The 12,500-nt window shown below is 34.4% G+C and overlaps 1 long non-coding RNA gene across 1 annotated transcript in view; it reads left to right on the plus strand.

The window, feature by feature from the left end:
- LOC137616128 (uncharacterized) overlaps positions 1-12,500 on the plus strand; it is a 209,358-nt gene that overhangs the window by 54,963 nt on the left and 141,895 nt on the right. Inside the window, exon 2 of the long non-coding RNA XR_011039281.1 lies at positions 9,920-10,006. This is a non-coding gene — a long non-coding RNA (uncharacterized lncRNA). The remainder of the gene's footprint in view (positions 1-9,919; positions 10,007-12,500) is intronic.

The following is a 12,500-nucleotide window of genomic DNA, read 5'->3' on the forward strand; positions in this document are numbered from 1 at the left end:
GCCCCCTCTTCTCCCAAGCTAGGGCCAAGGAGGACCAGGCAGTGGCTGCTGATGACTTGGCTGATAGACCCATCTTTAGCTCACAAGAATGGCAAAGTTGCAGACACTACAAGAAACTATTGAGTTTGAGCGGGACTCAGTCCCCCGTCCAACAGATGCCAATGCAGGGATGTTTTCAATAGGCCACCACAACTCTTAGTGATTAAATAATTTGGATCTAGTTCTAAATATACAATATGTAATAAAGTTTGCTCATGGTTTTTTTCTCTTATTCTATTCATCTCTGGTAACCGCTTATGTTATATCTCAAACCTTATAATCCTTTTGTAACAAAATATTTTCTTTTGAATATTGTATCTTTGTCACGCCAGTAAATGGGAAATGTTCTTTGAGCTCTACTCTTGAGAATTTACTAATGCGCAACAAGAACAAACTTCACATAGCTACCTCCGTCAACAAAGTTGGAAGGAGGTTATGTTTAACCCCTATTTGTTTGTTGTGTTTGTGAACATCATGGCCACAATTTAAGTCATAGAGTAATGAAACTTGCAGGGATTAACTGTTGTGTAAAAAACTAGAAATGATTAAATTTTGGAAGGTCAAGGTCACGGTAAAGCAAAATGTCCAATTCACGTAATCAGCCATAAGTTTAGACATCGTTGTCAGAGAGACTTCAAACTTGGTTCATATTTGACTGTATGAAGATCCACGCCAATTAATACATGTTATGGTCGAAGGCCAAGGTCAAGCAAAAGGTCAAATTCCGGTCATCAAGCATACCGCCGCAATTTTAATCATAAAGTAATGAAACTTGCAGGGATTTTAAACTTATGTAAAGAGCTGGAAATGATTAATTGATTCTGCAAAAGGCACGCTGGTTTCGAGAAATAACTTGCCGCGGTGGAGGTCTGCACTCTGAGTGCTTTTCTAGTTTTCTGTGTGTTTTGTTTAGAATTGATATGTTTATTAAATGATTGCCCTTGTTATTAAGCTGCTAAAAAATAGACGCTAACGCGTTTGTTAACTTTTTTCTTGCGAACAAGGCTTCATTTCTATGATGGATGTAACTACTGGATTGAAGCATCGTCAGTCAACAAGTTTGAGCTGGCCAACGTAATTTGCTCTCTACACTTGACCTTTAGATTCTTTGTAACTGAGTTTCTTCAACTTTTATTTTCTTTCATGTTTACCTGTTATTGCTACGCTCTCTCTCCATAAGCCTTTATCCGGATTCTCATCCCACGGAGAGCCGGTGACAGTCTCCTGGTATAGAATATCTCCATTGGTTATCAGACTTGATTAATCCATAGGCTTGGATGGGGAGAGACACTCTCTCTCTCTCTCTCTCTCTCTCTCTCTCTCTCTCTCTCTCTCTCTCTCTCATGTGAACCGTTTGTATATTCCTTCTTGTTACAAACCTGTAACTTGTAATTGGATTAGTTCGTAAGTTGCAGATGAATGTTGTGGGACGGGCAGAGGCAAATTAACGAACGTCAAAGCCGCAGATTCACGATGTGCGCTGCTCTTCGAAACCAACTTTCGATTCCCAAACTTGTACGAAACGCTTCCAGGGGGTTAATTTTGAGGTGTTGTACGCTGGAAACGTTTGCTTTTAGTTTGACGGCTGGACTGGAGTATTGGTCTTATTCTAGGAAAGTATATGTTCTTGTTTTTAGCACCTCTAGTCTGTAAACTTAGAAGTTATGTGATTATTTCAAGTCACATTGATAATTAGGATCCCCTCTCTCTCTCTCTCTCTCTCTCTCTCTCTCTCTCTCTCTCTCTCTCTCTCTCTCTCTCTCTCTCTCTCTCTCTCTCCCCCCAGAATATGCTCATATACTTAATCATTATTTCGGACATTTCAAGACAATAATATTACACTAAGCCAGACACTTTATGTAAACAAACTAGGACAGACCCCTCACTTTCATTATGAAAACATTTAGGTATCATCTTCATATCCTTTACAAATCAGAGGGGGAAGAGCGGAAAAGTGTCCTCCAATCAAAATCCCTGGTTTAAGGATTAACTCAGGCCAAAAGCCAAAGATTGCAGTAAGCGTTGATGGGGCAGGTATTTTAGAAAAGGTTCTATAGCCAGGTAGGGGTTCCATATGTGGTTTGGTTTGGAGCACTCATCGGTTCTATGATTGGACTTTTCGTCTTTTTACTTCCTGTGGAGGAGGGGAGAGTTTGGCGTACAGTTGAAGAAGTAAATGAATGAGTTGAAGCTAGCTTATGTTTTAAGGCTTTAGTAAGGTTCCAAGTTTCTGATGCTTAAGTTAATACTGGTAGGACCATATCATTAAATACTTTTTTTAGGGAAAGTAGAATTTTAATTTTCATAATCTCCTTTTGTTTACGAAATGCTCTCCATCCCATGCTTACCCTTCTTTTTGTTGTATCTGAATTTTCATTGAACATTGTTCATAGTCATTTTCAGTACTACATTTCTGCTTTCTTTATTCAAATCTACCATCTTTTGTAATTCCTCCCATTATTCACTAAACACAAATATGTCATTTGCAAATCTTTAATTGTTAAGCTATTCCCCATTAATACTAATTCCTACATTTTCCCAAGCTAAATTATTGAAAACTCCTTCTAGGCATGCTCTGAATAATTTAAGAGGGATTAGATCTCCCTGTATAACTCCTTTCTTTATCGGATTTTTCTCTTTATGTAGTTTTAGAATTGCTGTACTTAATGTATAGATATCTTCAAGTGTTGTAACATAAGATTCTTCTATTCCCTGTTTTACAAGGTTTTTCATTATTGCTTAGGTTTTGACAGATTCGAAAGCTTTCTCATAGTCTATAAATGCCATATTCAGGTAATAAAAGTTTGTGGCAGGCATAACAACTTTTATTTGTGTTCGATCTACTGAAATCCAGACATGGATGATTCTATCTTCGATTGTCATCTTACCATTGTGGCTAAGATACAAGAAGATGATAGAAAGGCTTCTTTTGTCTTAGTTGGTGATTTTAATGCTCACCATAGGGAGTGGTAAGTTCTATCTCTCCTACCGATCGCCATGGCTTAAGAGCTTTAGACTTTGTCTCTGAATCAGGCTGTGAGCAAATCATAAATGAAGCTACTCACAGGTCTGGTAATTGCTTAGACCTCGTATACACTGACTCCCCTGGCATTATAACAAGTAAGGTTGGTTCTCCAGTCGGGACATCTGATCATGCCTTGATTTCATTAGTAGTGAAGACTGAGCAGCCTGTCCCTGATATATCATACTCTTGTAAAATTTATATGAAATCCCAAGAAGACTGGAATGGGATTTTGCATGATCTTTTGTGTTTGAATTGGTTTATATAGTAGTGTAGATCCTATTGTCCCTTTGAATGAGAATCTAGTCAACATAATTGATAGGCGCATCCCTTCTCGTGTGCTAAGGTTTCGAGTGAAGGACAAACCGTGGTTCAATGATGATTGTAGACGTGCTTATTTGGAGAAGCAGGAGGCCTATCACCTTTGGAAGGGTAACAGATCAGATTTAACCTGGAACAACTATACTCAGCTTCGAGCTTTTGCTCAGGGAGTTTATGCCTCAACTAAAAAAGAGTACAATGTAACCATAAAAGAAACACTTTCTGATACAACTCAAGAACATAAATTGTGGTCTACCCTTAAATTTGCACTCTGGTGTAGATGCAACAGTTCCTCCTTTACTTAAACCAGATGGCTCAGCCACTCATTGTCCAAAGGAAAAGGCAACCCTTTTGGCTGATGTTTTTGACAGTAAACAGAGTAATGGAAAACTTGAACTTCCTCATTCCTGTTTTCCTGAGGCTAAACTAACTAGTTTAGCTTTTCGATCACGTGAGATTAAAGCTCTGTTAATGGACCTTGATGTTTATGGAAGTGTAGACTCAAATGGTATTTTTCCTTTGTTTTTTATAAAGACAGCAGATTTCTTAGCTCCAACGTTATCTGTTATTTTGCGCAAGTTAGCAAGAAGAGGAGCTTTTAGCACTTGTTGGAGAATTGGTAATGTTACTCCTCTATGTAAATGTGTTTGCGGTAGCTCAAGTCCCACTGATTACCGCCCAATTTCCATAACTCCCATATTATCTAAAGTTTTTGAACGTCTTCTGGCAAAACGTCTTAATAGGTTTGCTGAAGGTAATCATCTACTCCCTAGTTTGCAATTTGGTTTTCGTAAAGGCCTTGGAGCATGTGATGCCCTTCTTACAATCTCCAATGCTGTACAGAAATCCCTTGATTGTGGTCAGGAAGTTCGTATGATCGTCCCTAATTTTAGTGCTGCCTTTGACTGTGTTAATCATGAGGCCCTTGTTTTCAAGCTGAAACAGTTGGGAGTGGGTGGGTCGTTTCTTAGCATTATTATTGATTTTTTAAGTAATAGATATCAAAGAGTTGTTGTTGATGGGCACCATAGTGAGTATAGGAATGTGATATCCGGTGTTCAACAGGGTAGTGTTCTTGGCCCATTACTTTTCATACTATATACACATGACATGTGGTTTGGCAGATGATGCTACTCTGCATCAATTTCATCCCCTGAATGTAGATTTGGGGTTACTGAATTCCTTAATAGAGATTTAGCTAAAATTAGTGCATGGTGCAAATTATGGGGTATGAAGTTGAATCCTAACAAAACTCAATGTATGTTTGTAAGTAGGTCAAGGACGGTGGCTCCTCAACATCCGGATCTCAGTATTGATAATGTTTCTTTAAATTTGTATGACTTTTAAAATTTTAGGTGTGATTCTCGACAGCAAATTCACTTTTGAGAAACACATTAGGTCTGTGTCTTCTTCAATTGCACAAAAAATTGGCTTATTGAGAATGTCTTATAAGATTTTCAGTGATCAATCTATTCTGAAGAAGTGTTTTAATTCTTTCATTCTACCTTGTTTTGAGTACTGTTCTCCTGTCTGGTGTTCAGCTGCTGATTCTCATGTTAATTTGTTGGACAGAAACTTACGGTCTATTAAATTTCTTATTCCTGATCTAGATATTAATCTTTTGCACCGTCGTTCAATTAGTATTGTTTATATATGACATATCTGTTTTTGACGTTGTTAATAGTTTATATAGGACATATCTGTTTTGACGCTGTTACTGCTTTTAGAATGATATATTGTTAATTTATTCTCATCATTTATTTATTTCCTTATTTCCTTTCCTCACTGGGCTATTTTTCCCTGTTGGAGCCCTTTGGCTTATAGCATCTTGCTTTTCCAACTAGGGTTGTAGCTTGGCTAGTTATAATAATGATAATAATAATAATAATATGTAGTGGTTTGTCATTCTCAGTTGATTTTTCCATTAGTTGGTTAATTACATGGATATTGTCAGTTGTTGAATACCTACTTTTAAAGCCTGTCTGCTCCTATAGTTGATTTAAGTCTAGCTGTCTTTCTGTTTGGCCTTATATGATCTTTGTAAATATTTAATATATTACGGAGAGTAAACTTATTGGGCGATAATTTTTCAGATCTTTTGTGTCTCGCTTTTAGTGAATTAGTATAATGATAAAGTTTTTCCCAAGTTGTAGGTATAGAGCATTTTTGCAGACATTTGGAGTAGAGTTCAGCCAGTTTTACTGCTATGAAATATCTTCCCACTATCATTAAATCAATTTTTAGGCCATCTTCTCCTGCTGCTTTGCCTCTTTTCATGCCTTTTAATGTTTTCTTTACCTCTACTGTTCCGTTTGGTACGTGCTCGGGTGTTTCATTATTTCTATTGGTGAAGTAATTTCGTATACCGTATCACTATTGTATAGCATTGTATAGAAATCCTCTGCAATTTTCATCACGCCATCTCTTGTGGATAATATTTTAATTTTCATCCTTTAAAGAATGCATCTGTTGCCGCCCTATTCCAAGTCTTATTTTCATCAATTTCATGTTTTTACCTTTCTTTAATGTTTCTTCAATTTTGGTCTGATCGTGTTCACAAATATCTTTGGTTTTTAATTTGTTTATCGTTTTGGATAGTTCTGCTAACTCTATTTCATTTCTCTTGGATTTTACCATCATTTCCAATCTTTTCTTTATCTAGTTTTTTGGTATTTTTTGGTCGTTTTTCTTGATCTTGTTTAGGAACTTTTCCACCTATCTCTTGTGTTTATTCCAATACAAATTTTGTTAAATAATGTTCAGTTCTTCTTTACTTTCTTCCAGTTTATCATGAAGCTGGGGGTACCTATTTTGTATTGCTAAGTTAAACTCATCAGATTCTTCTCTTATTACAAGTGCTTATCCTCTTTCTTAAAATTGATATTTTATCTCTCTCCTTAGATCTAAACAAATTTTGCTTCGCACTATTCTGTTGATTTTAACTTATTTAATTCTGTTACAACTTTAACTAAATTAACTTTTTCATTGAGGATAAAATTTATTTCAGTTTTCGTTTCACCATTTGTGCTACTCCATGTCTATTTTCTATGTTCCTATTTATACAAGAAGGTGTTCATGATTTTAAGATTGTTTCTTTCAGCAAATTATGCAAGCGTGTCTCCTCTGTCATTCCTCGTGCTTATTCCAAATTTATCTACTGATGATTCTCCTTTCTTCTTTTTACCTACTTTAGCATTGGAATCACCCAAAACAAATATAAATTGAGTCTTATGTTTTTTTTTTTCTCTCCATAGATATCACCAGATTTCATGAAAAGCTACTTTTTCTTCCTTGATATGGGATGGGGTTGGCGCATGCGTTTGAATGGTCTTCTGTTTATACATCTTGTTTACTTTGATAATAAATCCTGCAATTCTATCACTATTAATACAAAATTCTTCTATTTTAACTGCAAGATTTTTATTAATAAAAAAACGCGTTTCATTTTCTATGTTCCTTCCATGTCCTCTGAAGCAAAATATATGGCCCTTTTCTTATTCTGTATAAGATTCCCCTGTAATTATATAGAAGTGAGTGAAATCAGAACTGGGGATTCTTATTTTATATATATATATATATATATATATATATATATATATGTATATATGTATATATATGTATATATTTATATATATATAGATATATAAATATATATATATATATATATATATATATATATATATATATATATATATATATATATATTTATATATATATATATATATATATATATATATATTATATATATATATATATATATTATATATATATATATATATATATATATATATTTATATATATATACACACACACTTACACTGATTTATAATATATGTGTGCATATATTGAAAAGAAACGATACACACATATATATTTATAGATATACATATACATATACATGATATGTATATGTATATATAATAGTTAGAGTACTGTTCTGTTCTGTTAAAAATAACCTAAACCCATTAGCAATTAAATTAGAAGCCGATAATGAAGTGACAGGTGCTTTTGTAATCTCTCTGTAACTGTATGACATTAGTTAAGGAAGAATTTATCATCTCGAAATGTTAAGAATTTACGCTCCAAGGAAACACTTAACTAGAATTAGTATAATTTTTCCCCGCCAAAGAAGTTTTGCAGAGGAAGTTCTTAAGAGACAAAGGAAGAGAAACTTTTCCGTTGAAGAGAGAGGAATGCCATTAGCGTAATTGAATAGCTACACTCGAAGGCGAGAGTAATTTATATGTCTGACGGGAGTGTAATGAGAAACGCAGTTTGCACAGGTTTAAAGGTCGTACATGAATAGCAGAGGCAAGGGACAGTGACAGTGTCATAGACTGCCTCGAGACTGAACATATAATAGGATCAGCGCCCAAGCATCCTCTCTTATCAAGATGTGACTCAGGAGAGCCAGACAATGGCGTCTGATGACCCAATTGCTATTTCAACCATTCTTTCAATGTTGCTTTCTTCTTCTTTTTCTTCTTCTTCTTCTTTTACTATTGGTAAGCAAATATTACATACGAATTTTCGTACATTTTTTAAGCAAATATTTCCCCTGGGTAACCAAATGTTTTTGAATAACTATTTAGGGAAAGGCTTATATTTCTAGAGTATGTTTTCGCCGAAATATTTTTACCTAAAGTATTTTTTATTTTTTTTATTGATTTTATTAGTTAAAACGCATGCATGCATATATATATATATATATATATATATATATATATATATATATATATTATATATATATATATATATATATATATATGTGTGCATATATATATTTTTGTATAAATAGATAAAATCATATATTTCATAAATTCTGATATATTTTATTTATAAAAGATGTAGTTTTTTTTGCCCATTTGCTAAATTTTTATATATGGCTATCAAATAGCGTATGCACTCAGACATAGCAGAGATATTTTGTATGGATATCCCAATAATGATCTCTCTCTCTCTCTCTCTCTCTCTCTCTCTCTCTCTCTCTCTCTCTCTCTCTCTCTCTCTCTCTCTCTCTCTCTCTCTCTCTCTCTCTCTCTCAAGTAGTTAGTTATTAAGCTGTCCATTGAAAATCAGATGGGAAATGGATTCTTATTGATTTTCATTTCTTGGTTCTGCCTAGATAAATGATCGGGGCCTAGTGTGAATAAGGAGATATTTCTAAAAACAATGTCAGTGGATTACTCTAAGTTTGTTGACCTATAGTTGATTAGATACTTTTGATATAGTTTATTTTTTTTCTGAGGTAGAAATTCCTTGCGGCAAAATGTCCTACGGCAATAAGTTTGTGGTGAAAATTCCTGCGGCAGAAATTCGTGTCACCATCTTAATAGCTAGAGGTATGCAAGAAAAATTGTGAAATTTATAGAGTGGGTAAAGGCCATTGGTGTAGCTAAGGGGGACGGGGGCCTTTTTGAAAATACCCATGGGCCTTCAAGAAAGAAGGGGGCTATCCAAAGCAGAGTTAGAAAATAAAAGTAAGTATACGTTTGAATTTACCACCCAATCAATTCTTGATTTCATCTCTTTAGTTTGGATGATTCAGATTATTTTTAAAGTAATAAAAGTCCCATTTTGAATGACTTCTCGCAGCAGTTTTAGCATAGGGAAAGAAATAAAAGTTTCCAGGACCGGGAATTAGTCAGAAAAATTGTATTCAGTGTGAAATGACACTCGTGGACTATAACCCTTGTGAGGATTGCAGCCGTCTTTCGTGTCGATTTCCCTTGGGGATCACTGCTTTCATTCCTCCCTGTCCTCGAGGGCTTCCAGATGGTACTATAGGTATCAAGGTCTTTTATCTGGGGGGAGGGGCGTTGTTGTGGTCTCCATCCTCTTTTTCACGTCACCCTCTTCATATGAACCTTGATTTGATCCTTCGGGTTTTAAGGCTTCTCAGGGGAAGAAGAGGAGGAAGCGAAAGGCCTGCTCTTATTGTGTCGTTCTGTGGTCTCTGATCAAAGGGATGGGGTTTTATTATATTTTCTTATATTGTTATGTATTCGATAGGGAAATTATTATGAATTTTGAGTGCCAGTTAGTTTTTAAGATTATCTGAAATGTCGCCACTGATTTTTCTTAATGAAATGAAACTAGTGTTATTCAAATATAACCATTTCTTTTAATCTCAATTGAATTACATGGTGGTATTGATGTTGTAATTCTTTCTTCATACTATCGGTAATTTAATTCAGAATATAGGGCTCATATAGAACAAGATTGCTCTCTTGCTGATGTTGTTTACAAGTGCTACAACTTCCTTTAATGATAGGTTTTAGAGTAATGTGAAATTTTACAAACGATTTTGTTTCTGATAAATTAGTCGGCTGACAGAGGTCATTCTCCGAGGCTGGAAGTATTTTTATTTTATTTTATTGGACAGTTATGTACTGGAAGTTTAGAAAATGTATAATTGTTATATATCATTATATTTTACACATTCCCCGAATCTTTTACATTGAATCTGTATGAGTGGTTTATTTGTATTTGTATCAATTGAAACTTGGATCTTCTTTTCCTTTTTTATATTTTCAGATGTTTATGAAGCAAGGATTTCTCCCAGGATCTTGTTTACCATTTTTCAGTGATGTCAAATCGTACCGGAGAATTGTCAAAACGATGGTGAGTGTTTACGAATGACATATGTTTTTTTACCCTTACCAAGGAGGTTATGTTTTTACCTCTGGTTGTTTGTTTGTCACTTGCCTAACTCAAAGAGTTACGGGTTAATATTGATGAAAATTTCAGGATGTGTCCGAAATGGGCTAACTTAGAACTGAGTAGATTTTGGTGGCTATCCGGACAGTAAATGAATTCGTGGTCAGTATATGAAAGAGGGAAAAGATAGTCCGTAGACTGAGTAAAGTTTTCACAATCTTCATTGATGTAGGTTTGAAATCTATGATTGATCATCTACTGGTCTATAATGTAATATATTCCAGTACAATAAATCCTCTTATTATATATTCCAGCACAATAATGGTTTTGCTTTTATATTCCAACACAATAAATATTTTTTCCAGGTAATATATTCGTGCACAATAAATGTTTCACGTATTCAGAACATTTCAGTTTTTTTTCTTTTAATCAACTTCCCTGTTTAGTAAATTTAGTATATTTATTCATTATATTATAATTTTGCTTTTTATAAGGATTGACATCCGACACCATCATTAGCTAGCATGTATATTAATAAGTGAATTTAGCTAACTAGAAAATGTATACAGTACATTGGATGCGCGTGATTATGCGAAACTATACAAACATTAATCAAATTATACTTTGTAAATTACAATTATATTTAATGTTGATCTTATTTCTAAGGACGATTTTAGTGAGAATCTTATTGTGTGATGAATAATTATTGTCGCTAGGTTTATCAATTTGATGTTTTCACCTGATTTGTATCTTTGAATCTTATAAGAATTTTGTTAGGGTACTTTCTTCCAGTTTTCAGTAAAGTTTTTTCTTAAGAAATAATTAAGACGATTCTGCCCTTCAAGAATATGAACCTTGTTTAGATGATTAAGTGGTAGCATAATCAACTTTTTTTAATGCACTTTATCCTTAAAATAAAAAATCCGTGGTATATACAACCTTGGTATTTTGTGTGTGTGTGTATATATATACTGTATATATATATATATATATATATATATATATATATATATATATATATATATATATATATATATACATACATACATTTATATATCATCATCATCATCATCATGATCATCATTTCCTCCTACGCCTATTGACGCAAGAGGCTTCAGTTAGATTTCGCCAGTCGTCTCTATCTGGAGCTTTTAAATCAATACTCCATTTATCATCTCCTACCGCTTCATAGTCCTCGGTCATGTAGGCCTGGGTCTTTCAACTCTTCTAGTGCCTTGTGGAACCCAGTTAAATGTTCGGCGAACAATTCTCTCTTGGGGACTGTGAAGAGCATGCCCAAACCATTTCCATGATCTCATCCACATATGGCACTGTAGTAATCTCTCTCATAGTTCCATTTCTAATCCTCTCTTGGCATTTAACTCTCAATATTCTTCTGAGGGATTTGTTCTCAAATCTACGAAATCTGTTGGATATTGTTTCATTGTCATACCACGACTTGTGTCCATACATTAATACCGATCTCACTAAATTGATATATGGCCTGATTCTAATATGTAGTTTCAGGTTTTACGTAACCTAGTCATTGTCTGACTTGCTTTTATTTTCAATTTTTCATTAAACTCAAATTCTAAAAACCCTTTATTAAAGATCATAGTTCCTAAACATTTAAATGATACCACCTCATTAATCCTTTCTCCTTCCAGTGATATTTCATCTTCCATTGCATAATCCGTTTTCTTCATATCTGTCTTTCTTCTATTTATCTAGAGCCCAACCTCCTGTGATATTTCATGCATTCTGATAAGCAAGCATTGCAAATCATGTGGTGTTCTGCTAATAAGGACAGCGTCATCAGCATACTCGAGGTCAGCTAATTTTCTATTACCAATCCAGTCCAATCCTTCTCCCCCATCCCCGACTGTTCTACTTATTACAAAATCCATGAGGAGGATAAACAACATAGGCGACAACACATTCCCTTGGAGTACTCTACTGTTCACTGGAAATTCATTTGATAGGACTCCAATAACATTAACTTTGCACTTGCTTTGCCCATGAACAGACTTAATCAAATTTACATAATAAAGAGGAATATCATAATAATACATGTCTCTCCACAAAATTGGCCTCTGCACACTATCAAAGGTTTTTTCCTAGTCCACAAATGCCAGCAAAAGTGGATTTCTATATTCTACGCATTGCTGTACGTGTCTTAAAATGAAAATTTGCTCTGTACAACTTCTACTTTTTCTAAATATTGCTTGTACATCTCTAAACTTTTCATCAATCTTTCTCTCTAGTCTCTTTAGGATAAGCATACTAAACTGTATATTTTCATAACAGTTGACGTATGTGTGATGCCTCTAATTATTGCAATCAGTCAGGTCTCTTTTTTTTGCCATTTTCGCCAATACTCCTAACTCCCATTCATGAGCTTTTCCCTCTTCATGCCACATTCTACAAAACAATTTTGTATGTATTCTGGGGATCACTT

The sequence above is a fragment of the Palaemon carinicauda genome, chromosome 22 (genome assembly GCF_036898095.1).
Source record: "Palaemon carinicauda isolate YSFRI2023 chromosome 22, ASM3689809v2, whole genome shotgun sequence".
Lineage (NCBI taxonomy): Eukaryota > Metazoa > Arthropoda > Malacostraca > Decapoda > Palaemonidae > Palaemon > Palaemon carinicauda.